The sequence below is a fragment of the Tursiops truncatus genome, chromosome 16, assembly GCF_011762595.2.
Source record: "Tursiops truncatus isolate mTurTru1 chromosome 16, mTurTru1.mat.Y, whole genome shotgun sequence".
Lineage (NCBI taxonomy): Eukaryota > Metazoa > Chordata > Mammalia > Artiodactyla > Delphinidae > Tursiops > Tursiops truncatus.
In genome coordinates, this window is record NC_047049.1 from 47,450,038 (window position 1) to 47,474,018 (window position 23,981).

Here is a 23,981-nt window from a genome sequence, read left to right on the forward strand (position 1 = left end):
TTTGTCTTATTACGGAAGCCGATAAAGACAGTGCCAGCTCATAATGGAATAGCTATGCCTAAATTTAGAGAGTTGAGTAGTAGGTGTAAATGAGTGGGATAATATTCCAAGAAGATTTGTGGAAGCGATGAAGAGGAAAAGTGAGATAAGTATTAGAGATCAGGTTTGTCCTTTGAGGCTATGTGTAACTATCAGTTGCTTTGATGTGAGTTTGGTTAGTCATTGTTGGATAGCGATTATACGGTTATTGATTAATCGATTTGGTGTTGGGAATAGTATGGTGGGAAATATAATAATTAGAGTAGTAATAGGAATACCTAGTATAATCGGGATTATGAAAGGGGCAAATAGATTTTCGTTCATGTGTGGTTTCAAGGGGTTTGTTGTTTTTGTAATTTAGTGCACATTGGTTTGGGGGAAAGAGAATAAAAATGCTTTGAGATTTTTAGTTGAAGTAATGCGAAGAAAGTAAAGATCATAGAGAGAATGGTAAGGAGCCATGTTGATGTATCTAGTTGTGGCATATCACTAAGGGGAGTTTATAACTCTCAATCTTTAACTTAAAAGGTTAACGCTAGTTTAGCTTCTTAATGAAATTATAATATGGATGCAGATCATTTTTCAAAATTCTCTAAGGGTACTAAGTCGAGAACGATTGGTATAAAGCTGTGATTTGAGCCACAGATTTCTGAACATTGTCCATAGAATAGGCCAGGTCGTGTTGATATTAGGGTTGTTTGGTTTAGGCGTCCAGGAATTGCATCTGTTTTTAGACCCAGGGAAGGAACAGCTCATGAGTGTAATACATCTTCTGAGGAAACTAGTATTCGGATTGTTATTTGTATGGGTAGGACCATTCGATTATCTACTTCTAGCAATCGTAGTTCTCCTGGTTTTAGATCCGAGGTTGGAATTATATATGAGTCAAAATTTAGGTCTTCGTAGTCGGTATGCTCATAGCTTCAGTATCATTGATGTCCTATTGTTTTTACGGTAAGGGAGGGATTGTTAATTTCGTCTATTATGTAGAGAAGGTAGGGCGATTATAATTAAGATAACGGCTGGGAGGACAGTTCAAATAGTTTCTACTTCTTGAGCGTCTATTGTACTAGTGTGTGTTAATTTGGTTGTAAGTATTAGTGTAATAATATAAAGAACTAAGGAGCTAATTAGGAAGACGATCATTAATGCGTGCTCATGAAATTGTAGAAGTTCTTCTATAACAGGTGATGCTGTGTCTTGTAAGCCTAGTTGGAAGGGATATGCCATGGAGATATACAGGATTTTCACTTGTGATTTAACTTTGACAAAGTTATGTAAGACTTTACTAATATCTCGCTCATAAAGAAAGACATAATGTTTATGATGTTGGCTTGAAACCGATTAGAGGGGGTTCGATTCCTTCCTTTCTTGAATATTTTAGGTTAACATATACTGGTTCCTCAAATGTGTGATATGGTGGAGGACATCCGTTTAGTCATTCAAGGTTTGTGGAGGTGAGGTCTACTGCTAATACTTCCCGTTTAGATGCGAATGCTTCTCAGATAATGAAGATTATCAGTATGACTGCTGTCAGTGAGATAAAGGAGCCTATTGACGAGATGGTATTTCATGTTGTGTAGGCATCTGGATAGTCGGAATATCGGCGAGGTATTCCAGATAGGCCTAGGAAGTGTTGTGGGAAGAATGTCATATTTACACCTACGAATATGATTATGAATTGGATTTTTGTTCATGTTGGGTTAAGTGTATAGCCTGAAAATAGTGGAAATCAGTGGACGAAACCTCCTATGATGGCAAAGACAGCTCCTATTGAAAGCACGTAGTGAAAATGGGCAACTACATAATAGGTGTCGTGGAGAATGATATCTAGGGATGAGTTAGCCAGGATAATACCGGTTAAACCTCCTACTGTGAATAAGAAAATAAAGCCTAGAGCTCATATTAGGGCGGGAGATCATTTAATACTTCCTCCGTGAAGTGTTGCCAGTCAGCTGAAAACTTTTACTCCTGTAGGAATTGCGATAATTATAGTAGCTGATGTAAAATATGCTCGTGTATCTACGTCTATTCCAACTGTAAATATATGATGAGCTCATACAATAAAACCCAGGAAACCAATAGAAACTATAGCTCATACTATTCCCATATACCCAAAAGGTTCTTTTTTCCCCGAATAATAAGTAACGATATGTGAAATTATTCCAAAGCCGGGTAGAATTAAAATATATACTTCGGGATGGCCAAAAAATCAGAATAAGTGTTGATATAGGATTGGGTCCCCTCCTCCTGCCGGGTCGAAAAAGGTTGTGTTTAGGTTTCGATCAGTTAATAATATGGTAATTCCGGCTGCTAAGACGGGTAGTGATAGTAAGAGTAAGACTGCTGTGACCAAGACTGATCAGACGAAGAGAGGTGTTTGGTATTGGGTTATAGCGGGTGGTTTTATATTAATAATAGTTGTAATGAAGTTAATAACCCCAAGGATTGAAGATACACCGGCTAAATGCAGAGAGAAAATAGTAAGGTCTACTGAGGCTCCTGCGTGTGCTAGATTTCCGGCTAGAGGAGGATATACAGTTCAGCCTGTACCTGCGCCGGCTTCAATTATCGAAGATGCTATCAGTAGTAGAAAGGAAGGGGGAAGTAGTCAGAAGCTTATGTTGTTTAGACGACGGAATGCTATGTCAGGGGCTCCAATTATCAAGGGAACTAGTCAGTTTCCAAATCCCCCAATTATGATAGGTATAACCATAAAGAAAATTATTACGAAGGCATGAGCTGTTACTAGAACATTATAAAGTTGGTCGTCTCCGATAAGTGTGCCAGGCTGACCTAATTCAGCACGAATCAACAAGCTTAGACCAGTACCCACTATTCCTGCCCAGGCGCCAAATAGTAAATACAGGGTACCAATGTCTTTGTGATTGGTAGAGAATAGTCATCGGTTTATGAACATAGGTAAAATGGCTGAGTAGGCATTAGACTGTAAATCTAAAGACAGGGGTAAAGTCCTCTTTTTGCCAAGTCCTGTGGTGAGTAATCATTTTGAATTGCAAATTCAAAGAAGCAGCTTCAATCCTGCCGGGACCTTTTTTTTCTCGCGGGAGAAGTAGATTGAAGCCAGTTTACTAGGGTATTTAGCTGTTAACTAAAAGTTCATGGGAGATGTATCCCTCCAATCTAGTGAGGATTTAGCTTAATTAAAGTGTTTGATTTGCATTCAATTGATGTGAGATATGGTCTTGCAATCCTTATTGGGCAGGGGTTAAGTAAAACTATACTTAACTTAAAATTATACTTGCTTAGGGCTTTGAAGGCTCTTGGTCTTATTTAACCTAACCTGGCCAGAACACAAGTATCCATGTCATGCCCAGTGGTCAGTGCCAGGAGTGAGCCATCCAGGAATGGGGGTGGGATCTGAACATGGCGGCGGTGGTAGCTGCTGTGGCACTGAAGGGCCAGGGGGGCAAGAAATGCCCATGTCCTCCAGGTTTGAAAACCTTTTCTCAGATTTCCTTCACGTGTCTCACGTGAGCCCTCCTGCAGTCCTTCACGTCCTGTGTCCGAGGAGATAACAGTGAAGGTCACTCTCCTGGCACCAGGGTGATGAGCCCTCAGTGATGTGGAAGTGGCTTTCGAAGGGATTCTGTCAGGAGCCACAGCTAACAAGGCTTCCCAGAACAGGACCCGGGCACTGCGAAGCCACAGCTCCACAGAGTGCAAGGAGGAGCCCAAGCCCCATCCCCTGAGCTGGAATACATTCCCAGAAAGAGCAGCAAGAACCCCATGAAAGCTGTGGGACTCGCCTGGGCCATCAGCTTCCCCCGTGGTATCCTCCTCTTTATCCTCCCCAAGTGGGAAGTGGACAAGGACTGTTTGAAGCAGATGAAGTCTCGGCAGAACATGTGGTCATCCCGCAGTCGTGAGGAACACTGCAACCCTCCCCTAGGCTGTATTGACTGTGGCCTCCAGACTGGCAAGTCCTTTCGGGTTGGTCACAATTCTGCTCCTTGCCTCTGAAGCCCACCAGAGGGCGCATGAAGCCCAGGTTGCTGCCAGCCCCGTCCTTCACATACCCAAGAAACCAACCGTAGGCAAATAAAGTTATTGAGTGTTTGAGTGGAAAGCCGGGGGTGGGGGGGGTGGGGGGGGGGAGTAAGCCATCCAAGTGGTTCATCAGGCAATGAAAAGGTGAATTCCAAAAGATTGGATAACCAGTCTCTCAAGATTGAGAAATAGAATGAGATGGTGGATTGAGTATCATCTCCTACATGGAATCTGACTGAGCCCGTGGGATTTACGCACTCCTAATACGTATTTGGGTGGATGGACTGGATCTTTTTAAAGTGCCTGGGTAGGTCAAGCTTGTGAGTCCATCTGCCCTGGAACAGTTTGCTTTCAGTGGCTTCATGTTCAGAATCCTCCTAGGTTTTGACAGACATGACCTCCAGAAAGAGAATACCCAGATGGCAAGAGAGAGATCTGCTAAAACCTATGGGAAAGCAACATGGATGTAAACAAGAGGAATGCAATTTGTGCAGCATTTGTTCCTCATCTTACGGAAGCGTACTTGTGAAACTCAGCCCTGCTTATCAGCTTCCTGGACTGGCTCAGTCATGTGAGGAAGGCAAGGAAAATGGGTTTAACTTTGTCTCGGTTTGAGCCCAAGAGAATAGACAGGACCATTGTATTACTGGGACTAGGGATAGTGGTACCCAAAGGACTAGAGGGGAATGGGATAAGGCATCTCCTGAGATAGAGGCAGGTCCTCTACTGTAACCTCAGAGGGGTCTACCTATGTCCTGCCTAAACTCAGGGCATTGTTCATTTGCCCCTGAATACTTACAGGAGTTAATTATAGATTTCAGTCATCTCTTTAAAGTCTAAGGTTCTTTAAAGACACACCCACCCAGCCCTCCCATATATACACTGGCACGTTTAGAAGGTAGCAGACATGTGCATTGTGGGCACACACACACCTAACTCCAGCTGTCCTGGGCAAATGGAGGTAGAGGAGTCAGCAGTGTCACAGAGGAGATAGTGTCCTACAATCTTAGGCAACTGTTACAGGCTTTCAAAGGAAAGCTCTATTGATTTGGGTCTGTTTTATAGTCTAGGGATCCCATGCTTTTGAACAATTCGTTATTCAACCTTCATGTTCAAAATCCTCCTAGGTTTGGACAGAGAGACAACAAGGGCTTACTCTGCCCTTGGAGTTGGGCTGCAAAGAATCAGTCCAGGTAAAAACTGGAAGTTTGACCCCACAGGGTTCCCAGCTCCACACCCTGACTCATGGAGGGGAGGAGAGGTCATCTGGCCTGCCTGAAACAGGAGGATTGCCCTCCTGGCTTTGTTCTCTCCACCACCTTCCCAGCCCCAGCTTCTCAGCCCTCCAGGGTCCAATGATGGACCTGTAGGAGGTCTGGAGTGAGTCTGGAGCAAGGCATGAGAAGAGGGGGAGCACGTACAGATAAATGCCGAGGAGGAGGAGCCAGATCATCAGCAGCGCCTGCAACAAAGCCCTTCCTCCTGGAGGGCTTCGGGCCTGGGTCGCAGGAGACGGTTGCTAGGTGTTCTGTTTTGAGCTTTCTATTAAAGAAAACATACCAGCCACTTCATTGTCATTTCCCTCTAAAAGTCAACTTCCTCATTATTAATTCCTTATTACTCAAGCAGTACCGTCTACTGTAAATGATAAGCTGTAATGCAAGCTATTAATAACAATTAACATGTCTTATTTAACTTGGCCTCTAAGTATTTATTATCTGCCCAATTATTTTATTGAACCCATCTGGCAAAATGAAGGGAAAGTGGCAGAGGGATGAGAAATGAGAGGAGGGCTTCCTGGTGTGCAGACGGGCAGAGCAGAGGGAGGGAGGAACGAGGATGCGTTGCAGTCACCCAACCCCTGAGCCCTCCGGAGTCGAAATCTCCTGCTGGCACAGGATGACCTGAGATTCCCGAGCAGGCCCAGGAGCTTCAGCCAGGATGAGCCTCCGTCTCCCTGGAGACAGACCTTCAGGAGCCAGCAGTGGAGTAGAGTTCTGCGCGTTTCCTCACTCTTCTCAGCCCTTCCCCTGTGCCCCAGGAGGCCTTCCTCTTTGGGGTCAGCAGCCAGAGGTCAAACGATTGGAGGAGAATGAAGTTGGGGCGCTTCCTCCCAGCTCTCTGCTTGCCAGGCTGCTGTTCGGCAGGGACCACATTCCTCTACAAAAGGACACACTTCCCATCAGGTGTCCTGCCCTGCAGACACTACTGTCACTCGGTTCTGCTAACTGCCCCTCTCGACCCTTTCTAGGCAGCCTCCTTTAACCTTTTTTGAATTGTCCTCTTATTAAATTCTCCGCAGTCAGCCCTTCTGAGTGGACCATTTGCTTCCTTTCAAGACTGACTAGTACACACTACAAATAGGTGAGGAAAAAGCTTTTGCACCTTCCACAGATGCCCAGGGCTCCTTGATATTCTTAAGAATATCAAGAGTAAAGCATCTTTCCCTTCGGATCCCAGGCCGATGCATATAAGGTGCTCAAAATACTTCCGTTGAATGATGATGGACCGAAGCCTAAATCTTCAAGAAGAGATAAGGTTTAGGGAAAAGAAGAAATTGGACAGATAAATGTGATACTAGATTTTTGCTTTAAAAAACACCCCTATGAACTTAAATATTTATGTATCCATATATTCTAATGATAAATACGTTTCCTTACTTGGGTTAATGTGACTATACAGGATATGTTTAGGGGATTGTTGAGGAAATGATTGGGATTGAGAACTTGAAGGGCTTTGAATTTTGAGGTAATTTGGTGGATAAGGGAACATTCAGGAGAGTCTTGGGCAAGACTGGAACAATCAGGCACATGCTTTAGGGAAGTAAATCTGGGAGTATTTGGTGAAAGGCATCGGTGGTGGTGAAGGGACTCTGAAAGAAGAGATTAAAGCCCACTGCAACCATCCTGGTGACAGGTAATAAGAGGTAACAGTAGGGGCAGCAGTAGGAAGGGGCACTGTGGAAAGAGTCAATTAGCCTTGACTTACGATACATGAGGAGACGGAAAGCACGGGAGAATAATGAGCCCAGGATAACCCAGATCTCTTGTGCCTAAACACAAAGCATGGCAGCCCTGTTCACGGAAATACGGAAATCAAGAGGAGCTGCCAGACAACAGGATGAGCTTCCTCCTGGACGTAGTGGAGGTACTTTCAGGTATCCCGGTGGAGATGGCGTTTATACATACGGATCTCAGTTTCAGGAGAGAGGTAGAAGCTGCACATACATGGGTCTGGATGAGATGGCCAAAGAGAAGAATACAGAAAGGGGACCTGGTGACGGAAAATTGTAGAAGACCTCCACTGGCAGCAGAGGAAAGAGGGGCAAACAGTAAGAGGAGATGCCAGAGGAAAAGGTCCTGGAGGAGGCAGTAACTCATGATCAGGAGGAAATGTTACAAGGTCGAGGGCAATATCCCATATGCTAAAGAGAAGACACAAGGTGAAGAATGAAAACCAGTGACTGGGCCATGTGATGAGTAGGCATAAATCATCTGCAGAAGAGCAACTTCAGCAGAATGAGACGGGAGACCTAGGAGTTGGGGTGTAACAGACAGGAGGTGAACACAGTGGGCATAACTACTCGTACAAGAAGGCCAACAGTGAAGGGAAGACAGGAGGTGGAAAGTAGGTAGCAACCTGAGGAAGAGGGGAGTTTTAGGCTGTCAAATAAGCAGCGAAAGCCCTGAGGAGGGAAGGAGATATAAAGCATGCTAAAAGGGCCCCTGTCAATGATTCTTCTTCTTTTTTTGGTCACATGGACCACTTGAAATCTGATACAGGGTCTATATCCCTCACTGGAAAGTGCATACACCCAATTGCGCACACAATTCCGGGAGGTCCAGGGTGTCCCGAGGACAACCTTTGTTCCTCGTGTGAATCCTTGAATCATAAGTACTCTGGGGCAACATCACGTTGTGGTCTTGGAGGAGCTGGGCAGAGGTGAAGCAGAGACTTCAGGGAGAGAGATGGGGTTCCATGTGTTTGGCACACGGCACAGCAGCTAAAAAGAAAGCCAGATACTAGAATTTCACATACAAAATACACAAGTATAGACAGCATAGACCAGACAGACTCCATAAGGTATTTGGAAAGAAAATGGTAGCAGAATTAAATGTTTCTTTCCAGATGCAAGAAAATGTTCACTGTAAAATGGATTTTCACAGAGACAGGTTGTAAGCAACATAAATGTCCCACGGTAAGGTAATGGCTATGTAAATTGCAGTTCACTCATTTAAGTGGACTATGGTAAAGCCATTTTAAGTGATAATTATGATGATTGGTAATAACATGAGGATATGTTTATGACATAGTGTTAAGTGAAGAAAAAAAGAATATAAAGCAGTTACCCTATGATTACAGCTATGTTGAATATTTATATATATTATATATAACTATATTTTATGTATACATTTTTAAAATATTTTGTTTATATATATGCACATAACTTACCAGGCTAGTAGAATACTGAGTCATCATTTTTTTCTTATTATATTCAAATGGCCCTTATTTTTTTTTAATTAAATACAAAGGGAGGTGAGATACCTGAATGATATATTTTTTAACATCTTTATTGGAGTATAATTGCTTTACAATGGTGTGTTAGTTTCTGCTTTATAACAAAGTGAATCAGTTATACATATGTTCCCATATCTCTTCCCTCTTGTGTCTCCCTCCCTATCCCACCCCTCCAGGCGGTCACAAAGCACCGAGCTGATCTCCCTGTGCTATGCGGCTGCTTCCCACTAGCTATCTACCTTACGTTTGGTAGTGTATATATGTCCATGCCTCTCTCTCGCTTTGTCACACCTTACCCTTCCCCCTCCCCATATCCTCAAGTCCATCCTCTAGTAGATCTAGTAGGACACAGTCTTTATTCCTGTCTTACCCCAGGTTCTTCATGACAGTTTTTTTTTCTTTAAATTCCATATATATGTTAGCATACGGTATTTGTCTCTCTCCTTCTGACTTACTTCACTCTGTATGACAGACTCTAGGTCCATCCAACTCATTACAAATAACTCAGTTTCGTTCTTTTTATGGCTGAGTAATATTCCATTGTATATATGTGCCACATCTTCTTTATCCATTCATCCGATGATGGATACTTAGGTTGTTTCCATCTGCGGGCTATTGTAAATAGAGCTGCAATGAACATTTTGGTACATGACTCTTTTTGAATTGTGGTTTTCTCAGGGTACATGCCCAGTAGTGGGATTGCTGGGTCATATGGTTGTTCTATTTGTAGTTTTTTAAGGAACCTCCATACTGTTCTCCACAGTGGCTGTATCAATTTACATTCCCACCAACAGTGTAAGAGGGTTCCCTTTTCTCCACACCCTCTCCAGCATTTATTGTTTCTAGATTTTTTGATGATGGCCATTCTGACTGGTGTGAGATGATATCTCATTGTAGTTTTGATTTGCATTTCTCTAATGATTAGTGATGTTGAGCATTCTTTCATGTGTTTGTTGGCAGTGTGTATATCTTCTTTGGAGAAATGTCTATTTAGGTCTTCTGCCCATTTTTGGATTGGGTTGTTTGTTTTTTTGTTGTTGAGCTGCATGAGCTGCTTATAAATTTTGGAGATTAATCCTTTGTCAGTTGCTTGATTTGCAAACATTTTCTCCCATTCTGAGGGTTGTCTTTTGGTCTTGTTTATGGTTTCCTTTGCTGTGCAAAAGCTTTGAAGTTTCATTAGGTCCCATTTGTTTTTTTTTTTTTGTTTTTATTTCCATTTCTCTAGGAGGTGGGTCAAAAAGGATCTTGCTGTGATTTATGTCATAGAGTGTCCTGCCTATGTTTTCCTCTAAGAGTTTGATAGTTTCTGGCCTTACATTTAGGTCTTTAATCCATTTTGAGCTTATTTTTGTGTATGGTGTTAGGGAGTGTTCTAATCTCATACTTTTACATGTATCTGTCCAGTTTTCCCAGACCACTTATTGAAGAGGCTGTCCTTTCTCCACTGTACATTCCTGCCTCCTTTATCAAAGGTAAGGTGACCATATGTGCGTGGGTTTATCTCTGGGCTTTCTATCCTGTTCCATTGATCTATCTTTCTGTTTTTGTGCCAGTACCATACTGTCTTGATTACTGTAGCTTTGTAGCATAGTCTGAAGTCAGGAAGCCTGATTCCTCCAGCTCCGTTTTTCGTTCTCAAGATTGCTTTGGCTCTTCGGGGTCTTTTGTGTTTCCATACAAATTGTGAAATTTTTTGTTCTAGTTCTGTGAGAAATGCCAGTGGTAGTTTGATAGGGATTACATTGAATCTGTAGATTGCTTTGGGTAGTAGAGTCATTTTGACAATGTTGATTCTTCCAATCCAAGAACATGGTATATCTCTCCATCTATTTGTATCATCTTTAATTTCTTTCATCAGTCAGTCTTATAATTTTCTGCATACAGGTCTTTTGTCTCCTTAGGTAGGTTTATTCCTAGATATTTTATTCTTTTTGTTGCAGTGGTAAATGGGAGTGTTTTCTTGATTTCACTTTCAGATTTTTCATCATTAGTGTATAGGAATGCCAGAGATTTCTATGCATTAACTTTGTATCCTGCTACTTTACCAAATTCATTGATTAGCTCTAGTAGTTTTCTGGTAGCATCTTTAGGATTCTCTATGTATAGTATCATGTCATCTGCAAACAGTGACAGCTTTACTGGCCCTTTGTATTATTTGTATTTAAAATTAAAGATGGTATTGCTTTCTTTTGTCTCTGACTTTACCAGCTATAATTTAATAATATAAGTTGAATGTGGCTTCTCCCAGATTAACCTTCAAGACTACGAAAAGACCACCTGTTAAAGTTCTCTCACGTAATCTTTTCTGACCCTAACACATTTAGGACATCCTGTGCCCATGCTGTGTCTCAGTTTAAGTTTTAAATCCTGATTTTATATCCCAGATTAAACACTAATGGACTCTGGTGTAGACCTCTGAGAAATAAGGATGAGTCCTGGGTTGAAGAGGAGAATGCTTTGCCTTTCCCAGGAAATGAACCAGGCGGCCTCCAGGGTCTTTACCACCTTGCCTAGGGTCCTATTTCTTTGCCTACTGTGGAGTTTTGAGGAAACAGGAAAGCCCTAGAATTAGACCTATTATTTAAGAAGTGGTCCAGACTAAACAGCATCTCAACGTACAAGGCATGTTGTATAGGTCCAAATTGTATACAAGTCTTTAAAATAAAAGCTGTCCTGTAGCAGGTGATATCACAAAGGTTGATGGCAGAGAGATCAGGCAGCTAACAGAGATGGGTTCACAGCAGCTTTCATCAGAAAACTTCCAGGAGGTTCTCAAATGGCCTGTTTGTCACAGGCAGGGAAGGGATGTGAGGCGTGGGCTCATTTCACATAAGAAGCTAAAAATATCCAAGGAAAGATACTCATCGTTAGCATCCAGCCTTTTCTGGAAGCAGCTCCACATACTGGGGATCTGGTGACATGGAGGGAGCAAGCATTTTGCTTTCTTACTTTACAAAGTTTTGCAAAACTGTTTCAAGGCTCTGCTTAATGAAGAGCAAGGCCTCCTGGGCAGAAGGGGAGGCAAAGGAGGCCTGTTCCGGGGCTGCCTGCTGGGCAGATTGGAGCACACACCAGACCACAGGCTTTCCTAAATGCTTCGTAGCAGAAGATGAAAACGGTGGCTCTGCAAGCCTACCCCATTCAGGAAGCCAGGAGTCGGAAGCCTCCTCCACAAACTGGCATTTTTCAGTCATTGTTTGCTTTTATTTTCAATTTAATGTCATCTTTCATGGCCTCCCTGTTGCTTTTTAAAATAAACCTAGGGCTTCCCTAGTGGCGCAGTGGTTGAGAGTCCACCTGCCGATGCAGGGGACATGGGTTCGTGCCGCGGTCCGGGAGGATCCCACGTGCCGCGGAGCGGCTGGGCCCGTGAGCCATGGCCGCTGAGCCTGCGCATCCGGAGCCTGTGCTCCGCAACAGGAGAGGCCGCAACAGTGAGAGGCCCGCGTACCGCAAAAAATAATAATAAAATAAACCTAACCTTTTGCTCTGTTCCCTTTGCACTAATGCTAACTTAAAGAACACAGAGAATTGTTGGTAGAAGGCCACCTCCTGAAGACAGATTTTATCTCCAGCCTCATCTGGGAGACTTCAGAAACCATCACTTGCCAGGAAAAAAAAAATAATCTTTTAGCTGCCATGTACTTGAGGCTGTCCATTTGCTGTCTAGTCAAATGAAAAAATATTTTTATAAGCAATGGGAACTAGAGAAAACAGTGAGTGATAAGGATCATTGGTTTATTTCCTTTTTCATCAGATAATTTTTAAGTTCATACCCTTCACCAAAGTTATATCAGCGTCTCTTGAGTCGGAATAGGCTCTGTGGTCACAGCCCACAGGGGCATCCCCACAGGAAGAGTGGAAACCCCAGAGGCCTGCCTGCAGAAAAAAAGCAGTCTCCATCAGGCATGTCTGTATGTCCCTACACCACCACCAGGAACAGGCAGCTCAAGTTGTCACACTGTGCAATTTCCTCCATCCCCAAGGAGATCTGGCCGCTCCCGCACCCTACCTGGCATCCAACTTCACAGACAGTCACCAAATCCTATTTATTTTCTGTCCTTAATATCTTCAATCACAAACCTCTTCTCACCATCATCTCTGCCCAACCCTAGTTTGTTAAGCATAAGGGAATTATCCCAAGCCTGAGGATGAAGAGTTGATAGAAATGAAATGATGTACCAGGACAAGAGTGAAGAAAGGCACCTAGGATGCAAAATTTAAGGAGGCATCACTCTCAGGATTGAGCAAGTGTAGGGTCAGCTCAGATGAGAGTGCCTTCCTGAGTTTATCCCTAGTCACCTCTCCTGTCTTACCCTAATCCCAGTCCTATGTTTTTCTTCTTTAATTTTAGTATAAATTATTGCCAGAATCTATTAACACTCATCCAGATGTTACATCCACTTCTCCCCATACCACAGGTACTCATGCAGGTGATACACCTGGGCTCAGATGCTGCCACTTGGTGCCTCCATGCTTGGAGATCTTGCCCCTACCTGGGGAGGATAAAATGTTCAGTTATGTTTCTTGAGCTGCCATTTTTCTTTATGGAAGTTTTTCCCTCTGCTCTTTATATTATCTGATTTCCTTCTCTGGTTTTAAATCAAGAAAACAGCATATTTTAGTCATCACAGGATACCCTTGACAATCAGGTAATCAACACGTAGGACAGGGTGTCAGCTGCAGTATTAAGAAGCACAGGTAGAGGGGGATGCTCCACGATGAGAGCCATCATAAACAGAAGTGAGGGGAGCCACAGGTACTCGTTATTAATAAGTATCAACACATGCCAATGATTTGCAGTGCTTGCAATGATAATAAATCAGAGCAGAATCAAGGTTATTTCCATAATAACATCCTTGCATTCTCTAGAATTCTCTAGAGTTCTAAAATGCTTTCCTCAGTAGGAAAGAGGTGGCTTTACTTCTAGCCTTCCCAGCGCTATTTTTACCTTTTAAACACTATGCACACACGTGTGGGGTGCCATGATCTCTTAAGTGTCTCTCCTTAGGACAAAAAGGCAGAGAATGGTGGGTGTGTATTAGAGCTTGGTAAATCCGGGAGGCCCTGAGATGTTTGATTTCTCCAAACCACTGTCTCTCAGCTACCTCTCGAGTGTTCTCCTTGGAGGAGTTTTCCAGGATTGTCTGCATGTATCCCGACCTCTGTCTGGTTGGGCCCTCATGGGTGGATCCTGGAGTGCTTTACACCTCCTTTTTGTTCACAAAACGCACTTAGGTTCCCCACCCTAGCCCCCCCCCCCAACTAGCTTTTCACACAGTCCTTGACTAGGGTTTTGCTAGGTTAACTTTCATTTAAATGGTGATGATCTTGAAAAATCAGAAGAAATCCTCCTTCCCGATTGAGCCCGCCCCAGGCTTAAGCGTTTGTAGTAGTTGTTGTTAAGTGTTGGATGAGTCAACCATTATTTAGATCATGATGATATTGGAGGTCAGAAAAAATTTAAGAAGTTCAAGGATAATGACGACTTGGTGGCAAAACAGAGGTTTCTCTCCACTTGCCACTGACAGTGCCCTAGATTCATGCATCTTCTCTGGCATGGGCAGGAATTTTCACATGAGTGGAGCCTTACACAGAAGCAGAGACTTTCTGCTTCTGGCAGAAATTTTATCACAACCACTTAAGCACATCTCTCTGCAGCCGGCCACTCATGAAAGTAACACTGGCTTTGTTATACAGACCGCATCTCTAACACAGAGTTTAGCTTTAAGGGGGCCTACCTAGGCTTCGGAGATGGAATCGTCCTGCTGGGAGAGCACAGAAGACTCTTCTTAGTGAACTATGATATTCCACCGTTGCCCTTGGCGCCTGGTGATGTGGAGCAGCGGTGGCTGGGCTTTCTGACCTGTATGTCAATCTCAAGTTCCGTTTTGGACACAGAGAAGAGAGGGCATCGGGGGAGAGGGAGAGTGGAGACTACAGAAATGGCCTCAACCAAATTAATAACTAGTTTTTAAGGCTAATGAAGTTCTTCTCTAACTCTGCTTATCGGCAGGGTGTGTAATATGCTGCTTTCCCCTCCTCAGGCCGTGTCTCTCTCACAGCACGTGGCAATTCTTACGAGATGCATTCGCTTTAAATTCACTCATTTGCCTCTCTTCTCTTCTAGGTAGCTATAGATTCCACTGCCTCCAACAGGGACCCCAGTAACAGCTGTTCCCTGCGCTATACCCACCCCTGCCAGCCAGCGAGTACCTGAAGGCCTTGGTGGCCGTAGGGGAGATTTGCCAGGACTATGACAGGTGTGAGACTCCCCATCTCTGTGGGTTCCCGTGGCCCCTGGCTGGCTCTGGGCAGAAGAATGGAAATTAAGTCATGCTGAGGCTCACGAGGGGACAGAATAAAGCCTGGCCCCAAATGTGTTATTTTCTCCGTACCTAGAGAAACTGAGTTCATGCCAAGCTCACACTGGGCACCAAAAAATCCTTTCTCAGCTTTCTTCTCTTACTTGACTGGCAGGACCACAGGATAGCGATTTTGGTTTCAGTGTGTACCTTGCTACGCAAAGTTTGGTCCGTGGACTGGCAACATAACATCACCTAGGAACTTAGACCATCCAGCCCCACTTGAGCACCTGAATCAGCATCTGCATTGTAACAAGATTCCCAGATGATTTGTGTGAACTTTGGAGTTTGAGAAGCACCAGTTTATTAGGTACTTGCTATCTGATCCTCACACTAACCCTTCTGTAGTGGGTGTTGTTTAAGAGAAGAGAAAAACTGTGCAGGGAGCTGAAGTGGTCTGTGCCCTGTCCCACAGCCAGGGGCAGGATTTAAACCCAGAGCCAGCATACTGCACAGCGTAAGCTCGTAATCATGGGGTTTCACTGACCTCACAAGCTATTGGTAACTTCCGCAGAGGGTCTGTGTCTGCCCGTGTGCACGTGAGTGTGTGCCCACGCCAGTGTGTGTGTGTGTAGAAGACACGATTTTGAGATCAGATCAGTATTTATTTTTACTGGGTGGTAAATATTGGCCTTTCCCACCACGAAAATTTCCTGTAATAAATGATTTACATAAATCACCTTAAACTGAATTTATTCTGCCTTTCCAGTATTTCCAGATTGAGGTGAAGTTGTTGACATGTTTGATCAAGAAGGCTCTTTGAGGTAGAACTAGTATAAGTATATATATGGGTAAATCTCAGTCGACTGCCCGGTGTGATAGTAAAACAGGGCTAGTTAGTCATGAGCAGCAACTAACTGGCCTGTTAAACCAGGAAAATAAGAAAGTGACCCTGTCCTCCAGTTTCAGATTTCGTGGAATGGCCTGATTTCCGTTCTTCCTAGTCTCACAACTGGTAATAACTGTATTAAAAACCTGATGCCCAAGCACCACAGCAAGTGACACAACCTAGTGACCAGAAGGTACAGGGAAACCAACAGGACAGGTAACAGAGTTTCCGTCAGTGTCCTTCCCGCTGACGAGTCTCTGAATTCAGCTTGGTCATCGCCAGTAACTCAAATGCGTGTGAGGCCAGCTGGGGATGAATGAGCATGTCCAGTCAAACCAGACAGCTTTAAACACTAGGCCTCTGCCAACACTTCCCCTCTGACACATCTGGAATGGAGGGCAATAATGGCACTTTAAATTACCTTGTTGAAGTCATACTTATACTTAACCTTGAGATATTGTCTGTGAAGACAACTTGAATCTCAGCTCTGATTTCTTCAGGCCTCGATTCAGGGAGGATTCTTAGAGAGGCTCATGTCATACGGAGATTCTTACCAAGGAGGGAAAAGACAAACGGATTGCATCCCCACTGTCAGAAAGTCCTCCAAGTGTCCCCAAGAAGCCAACACAGTAATTCTCTCCCTTCTTTCTATCACACACAATTTATTGAGGGGACTCTCCTTTTCCTGGTGTATGTCCTTGGCGGCTTTGTCATAAACTGACCACATATATGTGGATTTCTTTCCCAGGCTCTATTCTGTTCCTGTGGCCCATGCCTCTTTTTGTGCTATTTCTACACTGTTTGGTTACTGTAGCTTTGTGATACGGTTTCAAGTTAGTGAGTGAGTTTCCTCCAGCTGCTGTTCTCCTTTCTCAGGGTCCCCTTGGCTGTTCAGGGTCCTTTGTAGTTCCATACAAATGTCAGGATTGTTTGTTCAGCTCCTGTGAAAAATTCCATTGGAAATTTGGTAGGATGTGCATTAAATGTGTATGCTGTTTTGGGCAGAATGAACATTTTAGCACTACTAAGTCTTTCCATCCATAAGCACAGGATATCTTTCCATTTCTTTGCATCTTCAGTTTCTTCATTGATGTCGTAAGGTTTTCAGCGTGCAGCTGTTTCACATCTTGGGTTAAATTCATTCCTAGGTATTTGTTTCTTTTGATGTTATTGGAAATGGGATTGTTTTCTTAATTTCTGTCTCTGATGGTTCATTATTACTGTATAGAAACACAAGTGTTTTTAGTGTATTGATTTTGTATCCTGCAGCTTTACTGAATTCATTTATTGGTTCTGACAGTGTTTTGGTGATTTAATACGGGAAACTGGAATTAGAAATCCCACTGTTTCTACCACATCCAGCTCATCCACAACACCCAAGATAGGGTGGCTACTATTATAATCTTCCCACACTGCCCCTTGAAAACACGTGAAATTTTACAATGGCAAATTACATCATCACTTTGGGTGAGCAGGATCTGGGTAGGGTTGGCCTCTATACAAAGATCGTTGTCTTCTCTACATTTCTGTCCTTTTATTGACACAGTTGCTTTGAAAAGTAATTTATTTTACAGTAATTTAAAATGTATAGAAAATTTTCCATAGCAGTACAGAGTACTCACATTTGCCACTTCACACAAAACACTTCAGTGTGTTTTACCCAAAACATGGATACACTCCCAGGGAACAAGCACTTTTAACCACCAAATGAGGAGGATTATAATTTCTTATAATAATCCGGTCCATAGGTCCACTTCCCCTTTCACCACCTGCCCCAACTCTATGGCAATATCTTTTTTCATTGTGACCCAGTTTTCTTTTTTTTCTGAAACCTTGACTACGACTTTCCCTTATGTTCAAAACCTTGATGGATTTAAAGCACAGAATGAGTATGTTATCTGTGTGGCCTTTTCTGTATGGCTTCTTTCACTTAGGGTGTTGTCAGCGTTCCTCCATATGGTAGCATGTATCAGTACTTCATTTTTCCCACTGCGAATAAAAACACATAACATTTACCGTTTAAGCCATTTGGTGTGTACAGTTCTGTGGCACTCACTACATCTACATCGTTATAAAAATATCCTCACCACTCATCTCCTGAACTTTTTCATTTTCCCCAAGTGAAACTGTATCCATTGAACACTGACTCCTCTCAGCTCCTGCAACCACATTCCTTCTGTCTTTGAATTTGACTCCCCCAGATACCTTATGTAAGTGGAACCATAGAATTTGTTCTTCCGTGACTGACTTGTCTCATTCAGTATAGTAAGTTCAAGGTTCATCCACATTGTAGCATGTGTCAGAATTTCCTTAGTTTTCAAGGCTAAATAATATTCCTTTGTGTATATACCACATTCTGTTTATCCATTTATCCATCAATGGACACCTGGGTTGCTTCCACCTTTTCTTATTGTGAACGATGCTGCTATGAATATGAGTGTACAAATACCTGTTCCAGTCCCTGCTTTTAAATATTTTGAGTAAATGCCCCAAAGTGAAATTGATGGATCATATGTTAACCCAGAGTGTAACTTTTTAAGGAGCTTTTATTTTCACAGTGGCTGCACCATTTTACTCTATTCATTTATATGGCAGAATAATATGGTAGTTCATGGATGTACCACATTTTGTTTATTCACCTGTTGATGGACATCTTAATTGTTTCTTCCTTTTGGCTATATGAACAGTGCTGCTATGAATATTTGTGTACAAGTTTGTTTGAACACCTGTTTTCAATTCTTTGGTGTCTGTATAGGAGTGGAGTTGTTGAACCCTAATTGGGTTGGCCAAAAAGTTTATTCGACTTTTTCCGTAAGACGGCTCTAGTAGCCCTTAGTTGTCTTTAACTTCATTCAAAACAATTTTGTGAGGTTCTATGTGATGGCTGTCATATCAGCATGCATTTAGCAAAAGACTTATCAAAGTTGGTGAATTTTTGTTTAGCCATTTTAGTATTGAAGATGGAAAAAAGGCAACATTTTTGGCATATTATGCTTTATTATTTCAAGAAAGGTAAAAATGCAACTGAAATGCAAAAAAAGGTTTGTGCAGTGTATGGATTTGTGCTGTGACTGATTGAACGTGTCAGAAGTGGTTTGTGAAGTTTCATGCTGAAGATTTCTCGCTGGACGATGCTCCATGGTTGGTAGACCAGCTGAAGTTGATAGCGATCAAATGGAGAAATTAATTGAGAACAATCAACATTATACCACGTGGGAGATAGCCAACATACTCAAAATATCCAAATCAAGCACTGAAAATCATTTGCACCAGCTTGATTCTATTAATTGCTTTGATGTTTGAGTTCCACATAAGTTAAGTGAATTTCTGCATGTGATTCTCTACTTAAATGCAATGAAAAGGTTCCATTTTGAAAACAAATGGTGACAGGTGATGAAAAGTGGATACTGTACAATAATGTGGAACGGAAGAGATCGTGGGGCAAGCGAAATGAACCACCACCAACCACACCAAAGGCCGGTCTTCATCCAAAGAAGGTGATGTTGTGTATATGGTGGGATTGGAAGGGAGTCCTCGATTATGAGCTCCTTCCGGAAAACGAAATGATTAATTCCAACAAGTACTGCTCCCAGTTAGACCAACTGAAAGCAGCACTGGACGAAAAGCGTCTGGAATTAGTCAATAGAAAATGCATAATCTTCCATCAGGATAATGCAAGACCTCATGTTTCTTTGGTGACCAGGCAAAAACTGTTACAGCTTGGCTGGGAAGTTCTGATTCATCCGCCATATTCACCAGACATTGCACCTTCAGATTTCCATTTTTTTTGGTCTTTACAAAATTCTCTTGATGGAAAAAATTTCAATTCCGTGGAAGACTGTAAAAGGCACCAGGAACAGTTCTTTGCTCAAAAAGATAAAAAGTTTTGGGAAGACAGAATTATGTGGTTGCCTGAAAAAGGGCAGAAGCTAGTGAAACAAAAGGGTGAATACGTTGTTCAATAAAGTTCTTGGTGAAAATGAAAAATGTGTGTTTTATTTTTACTTAAAAACTGAAGGCACTTTTTGGCCAACCCAGTACATTTATCTTTTTGAAGAAAGGTCAAAGTATTGTTCACGTAGGCTGCACCATTTTACATTTCCACAATGTTTAAAAGTTCCATTTGCTCTACATTGTTGCCAATATTCATTATTTTTAATTTTTCTTGACTATAACAATTGTGTGTTTGAAGGGGTATTGCATTACGGTACGAATTTGCATTTCCATCATGACTACTGATGTTTGACATCTTTTCATGTCCTTGTTGACCGTTTGCATGTCTTGTCTGGAGAAGAGTCTGATCAAGTCCTTTGTGCATTTTAAAAATTGAGTTCTTTGTGTTTCTGTTGATGAGTTTCTTGATACGTTCTGGATAACAGACTCTTATTAGATATATCATGTGCAAATATTTTCTTCCATTCTGTGGACTGTCTAACTTTCTGGATAGCAGTTTTGATGTGATAAAATTATTAACTTTGAGGAAATCCAGTGTATCTATATTTTATTCATTGCTTAAGCTTTGATGTCAGATCGAAGAAACCACTGCTAAATGCAAGGTCATGAGGATTTATTCCCTTGGTTTATTTTAGAGATTATAGAGTCATCCCTTGGCATCCACTTTGCTAAGGTTAAGGTCTGTGCTTAGAGTCAGTGTCAGGGTTTAGGGTGATGGTTAAAGGGTCAGGGTCAGGGATTAGAGTTGAGGTGTCAGGATCGAGGGTCTAGGATCCAAGGTTAGGATTGTTAGGTTTAGGGTAATAGGGTAAAGGGTTAGGATGTTAGGGTTAGGGTGAGGGTTAGAGTTAGGTTAAAGGATAACCTGTTCTCACCGTTCTTGTCTCTCTCCATCTCTCTGAAGCCTCCAGGATGGACAGGATTCTCCCAAGGTCACACGTGAGTCAGGTAGGTGAGCTGTATCATTGTTTGTCTTCCCCCCAGTCCTGGGCTCTTGGGAGACGAATGAAATGTCTGTACTGTCTCTGTTTCAAATAGACCTCAACCTCAGTCAGGGGCTGTGGAGGCCGTCAGAAGTCATGTAGGGTTTCTCTCTTCCCTCCCTCCTGCCTGAAAGGGGTGGTGCCAGCCCCACTCTGCCTGGGCAGTCCCAGGTTCCAGCACAGCCCTGACGCGAGGGCACTCTGAAGACGTGCCGATTTACGCAGGACTGGGTAGTGACGGGCTGACCCTCAGGTGCTGCCTTCTTGAGGGCAGCTGGGGCCCTTCTGGGACTTCATGAATCCTCTGTCCCATCTGAGCGGGCATCAGTAGAAAATCAAGTCTCAGACAGGATAACCCGTGACCTCTGACCATCCAAGCAGGCATCTGTGGTTCTCCAGCTCAGCCCAGCCTGGGCCCTGTCAAGCCCTCTGGCCAGTTACTGAGCTGAACCTGCCGCTGGGCAATTGAACAACAACCTGGGCAGCATAGACAGCCCCTTGGCATGTTTATGTTCCCAACATCCATGTGGTTGAGAAAAGGGTCCTCTCCCTCACAGCCTCTTAGCCTGCCGAGAGAGGTAATAACCCTCCAAATGTTGAATGTGGCCCTGGCCACAAAAACCATACAACAGACAACAGACGGTGGCCCTGCAGTCCTTTGGCCTTCCAGTTGTTACAAACTTTTTTTTTTTTTTTTTTTTTTTTTTTTAACAGTACGCGAGCCTCTCACTGTTGTGGCCTCTCCCGTTGCGGAGCACAGGCTCCGGTCGCGCAGGCTCAGCGGCCATGGCTCACGGGCCCAGCCGATCCGCGGCATGTGGGATCCTCCCGGACTGGGGCACGAACCCCTGTCCCCTGCATCGGCAGGCGGACTCTCAACCACTGTGCCACCAGGGAAGCCCTGTTACAAACTTTTGACATTCATACTCTTTAAGAATCAAAGCTATGGGAGCAGCTGGGCCTCCCAAGAGGCAGTTTCACAGGGACTGCGTGTTACTAGAGAGTCATATACACCCATGCGGCCTTTGGAAAGCCTGCCGATTATGAATTCCATGGTATTGAATAATCCTTGAGCCTCCCCGTACTTCATTGAGCAATAATTTCTTTACCACCCTAGCATTTGGTACCTGCTCTTTGTAAAGGCAGGAGAAGAGACTGGAAAAATGAGCAATATTGTTCTTCGGGGACGGGTGATTAATGTGGCCAGCGGGCAGGCATATGCATCCTGCGCAACCACCTCCCGGGAACAAGAACGAGGTCCGTGTGCCTTCTGAGAGCACCTGGGCTATTCTGGGACAGTCTCTATGATGCAAGGGCCCGGTGACCAAGGCAGGATCCTTGTGTTTACCATCATCAGCAGCCTTGCTTTTCAGCAAATGGAAGAACTTTTCGCTGTCGTGGGAGAATAGCGGGAGCAGCGGATGGGTGGCTACAGCCCCTGACCCTAAGTGAATCCCTTCCTGCTTTGTGCTTCTGATTCTGTGCCATGCAGTGGACTGTCAGTGATACGGAATCTGCCGCTTTTGCCGAGCCAGCATCTGTCTTCATGACCAGCTGCAGCACCTCAGCTTTCCTTTTGGAACTACATCTCAGCTGCTTCCAGTCCAAACAGTTTCAGGGGGCTGACCTTATATTCCACCCACCTAGAAGATGGCTGTATGATCCACGTCTAGCCAATCCCATTTTTCATCCTCTGCTTGCTGTGATCGGTTCAAGGGTGAGAATGTGACCCAAGCCAGGCCAAAGGCATTCAAAGTCATGAGTTTTCATGGAACCCTAGGGAAGGAGAAACCCTTGCTGGTAGAATGGATGTTGTGTGGGTGTCATCTTGGAGTTGCTGGTGGCTGTGGATGCAGTGAGAGAGACTGTGCCGGTGAATGGGACCACCCCAAGGCATTCAGTGCGACTGATTCAGCAGGACATACTACAAGAACGTGAGCCATTGGACCTGACACCTCCAACCCCACTCTTCAACTTGTCTCTTGTAAGTATTAATTTATTTCTATCATTTAAAATAATGTTAATTTATTTTACTTGAGCAAGTGTGTCTAGTCCCTTGTAAGCCAGCAAGTCCTGACTCATCAGGGTCAGTGATTCCTGAGACTCCTTCTGGCATGTGTCCTCATTGGATAGGGCATGTCTGGGGAAGATGAAGACACTGGGTGGGGTCAGATCTAAGGGGAGCTGCCAAACAGCTCTATCCCTGTTCTTCTATGTCCCAGGAGAGGAAAACCCCAGAACAACGAGAGAACTAGCAGGGAGAAAGGGTCATAGCATGGTTAATTGGTCTGCTTGTATTTTCCATATTTTACGGTTCATTTTGTTTGTATATTGTTAGGAAATCACTGTTTTATCCTAGGTTTATAGTTTGATGCAATAGCTTGTTGTATTTGACCTTTAATTTCACCTTTCATTCGTTTTCTACAGAATTGTCACAGTTAATGAACAAATATGGATAGCTTACTACTAACTAAAATCCATATTTTATTCGGGTTCCCTTCGTTCTCCCTTTTTTCTGTCCTAGGATCCCATCCAAGGTCTCACATGGCATTGAGTCATCATGTCACTTTAGGATCTTTCTGGCTTGGACATTTTCTCACACTGTCCTTCTCTCAGTGACCTAGGCAGTGTTGAGGAGGACTAGGCAGCTACTTTGTAGACTCTTCTGCATTGGGATTTACTTGACGTTTTTCTTGCGATTAGAATGGGGTCATGGGTTTTAAGGAAGCATATCACAGAGGTAAAGTGCTTTCTCCTTACTTTATATCATAGGAACATACATCAAAGCAACACTGTTCATGTTAACTTTGCCCTCTTGGCTGAGGTAGTTTTTGTCATATTTTCCCCACTGTGAAGTTACTTTTTCCCCAAGTCCGTACTTTGCGTCTTCTTCAGGATGAAGTCACTATGCGGCACTCACACTTCAGGAGCGGGAGTTAGCCCCACCTCCTTAATGAGTGGCTGAATATCTACATCAGCTATTTGGAATACTTAAACGTAGGAGATTTCTATTCAGTGGTACTCATTAAAAAACAACAAAACACTATCTAATCATTTCTTTTTACCAGCGTGGACGCCCCACCCAGAAAGTTATTTTAAGCTTTTGGTCATAATCCAGCAGTGCAGTATTTGGCTGCTCAATTCATTCCTGCTTCGGCTGTTGAGAGCTCTTTCTATTTGCTCCTGCTTTCCTCTGACATAATTCCATCTTGTGGGTTTCTTTCTATCTTCATACACATCTTTTTATGTGCTTGTTGACCATCTATGTTTCTTGTCTGG

The 23,981-nt window shown here is 43.3% G+C and overlaps 1 long non-coding RNA gene across 9 annotated transcripts in view; it reads left to right on the plus strand.

The window, feature by feature from the left end:
* Window positions 1-23,981, plus strand: part of LOC117308454 (uncharacterized) — a 102,581-nt gene that overhangs the window by 30,891 nt on the left and 47,709 nt on the right. For 4 of the 9 annotated variants that reach the window (XR_004522446.2, XR_012326541.1, XR_012326538.1 and 1 more), the window contains exons 2-3: window positions 20,624-20,667; window positions 22,195-22,686. This is a non-coding gene — a long non-coding RNA (uncharacterized lncRNA). Of the gene's footprint in view, window positions 1-14,796; window positions 15,247-20,623; window positions 20,668-21,416; window positions 22,687-23,981 lie in introns of those variants that run through there. The other 5 variants (XR_012326540.1, XR_012326536.1, XR_012326542.1 and 2 more) reach the window with 5 other exon arrangements.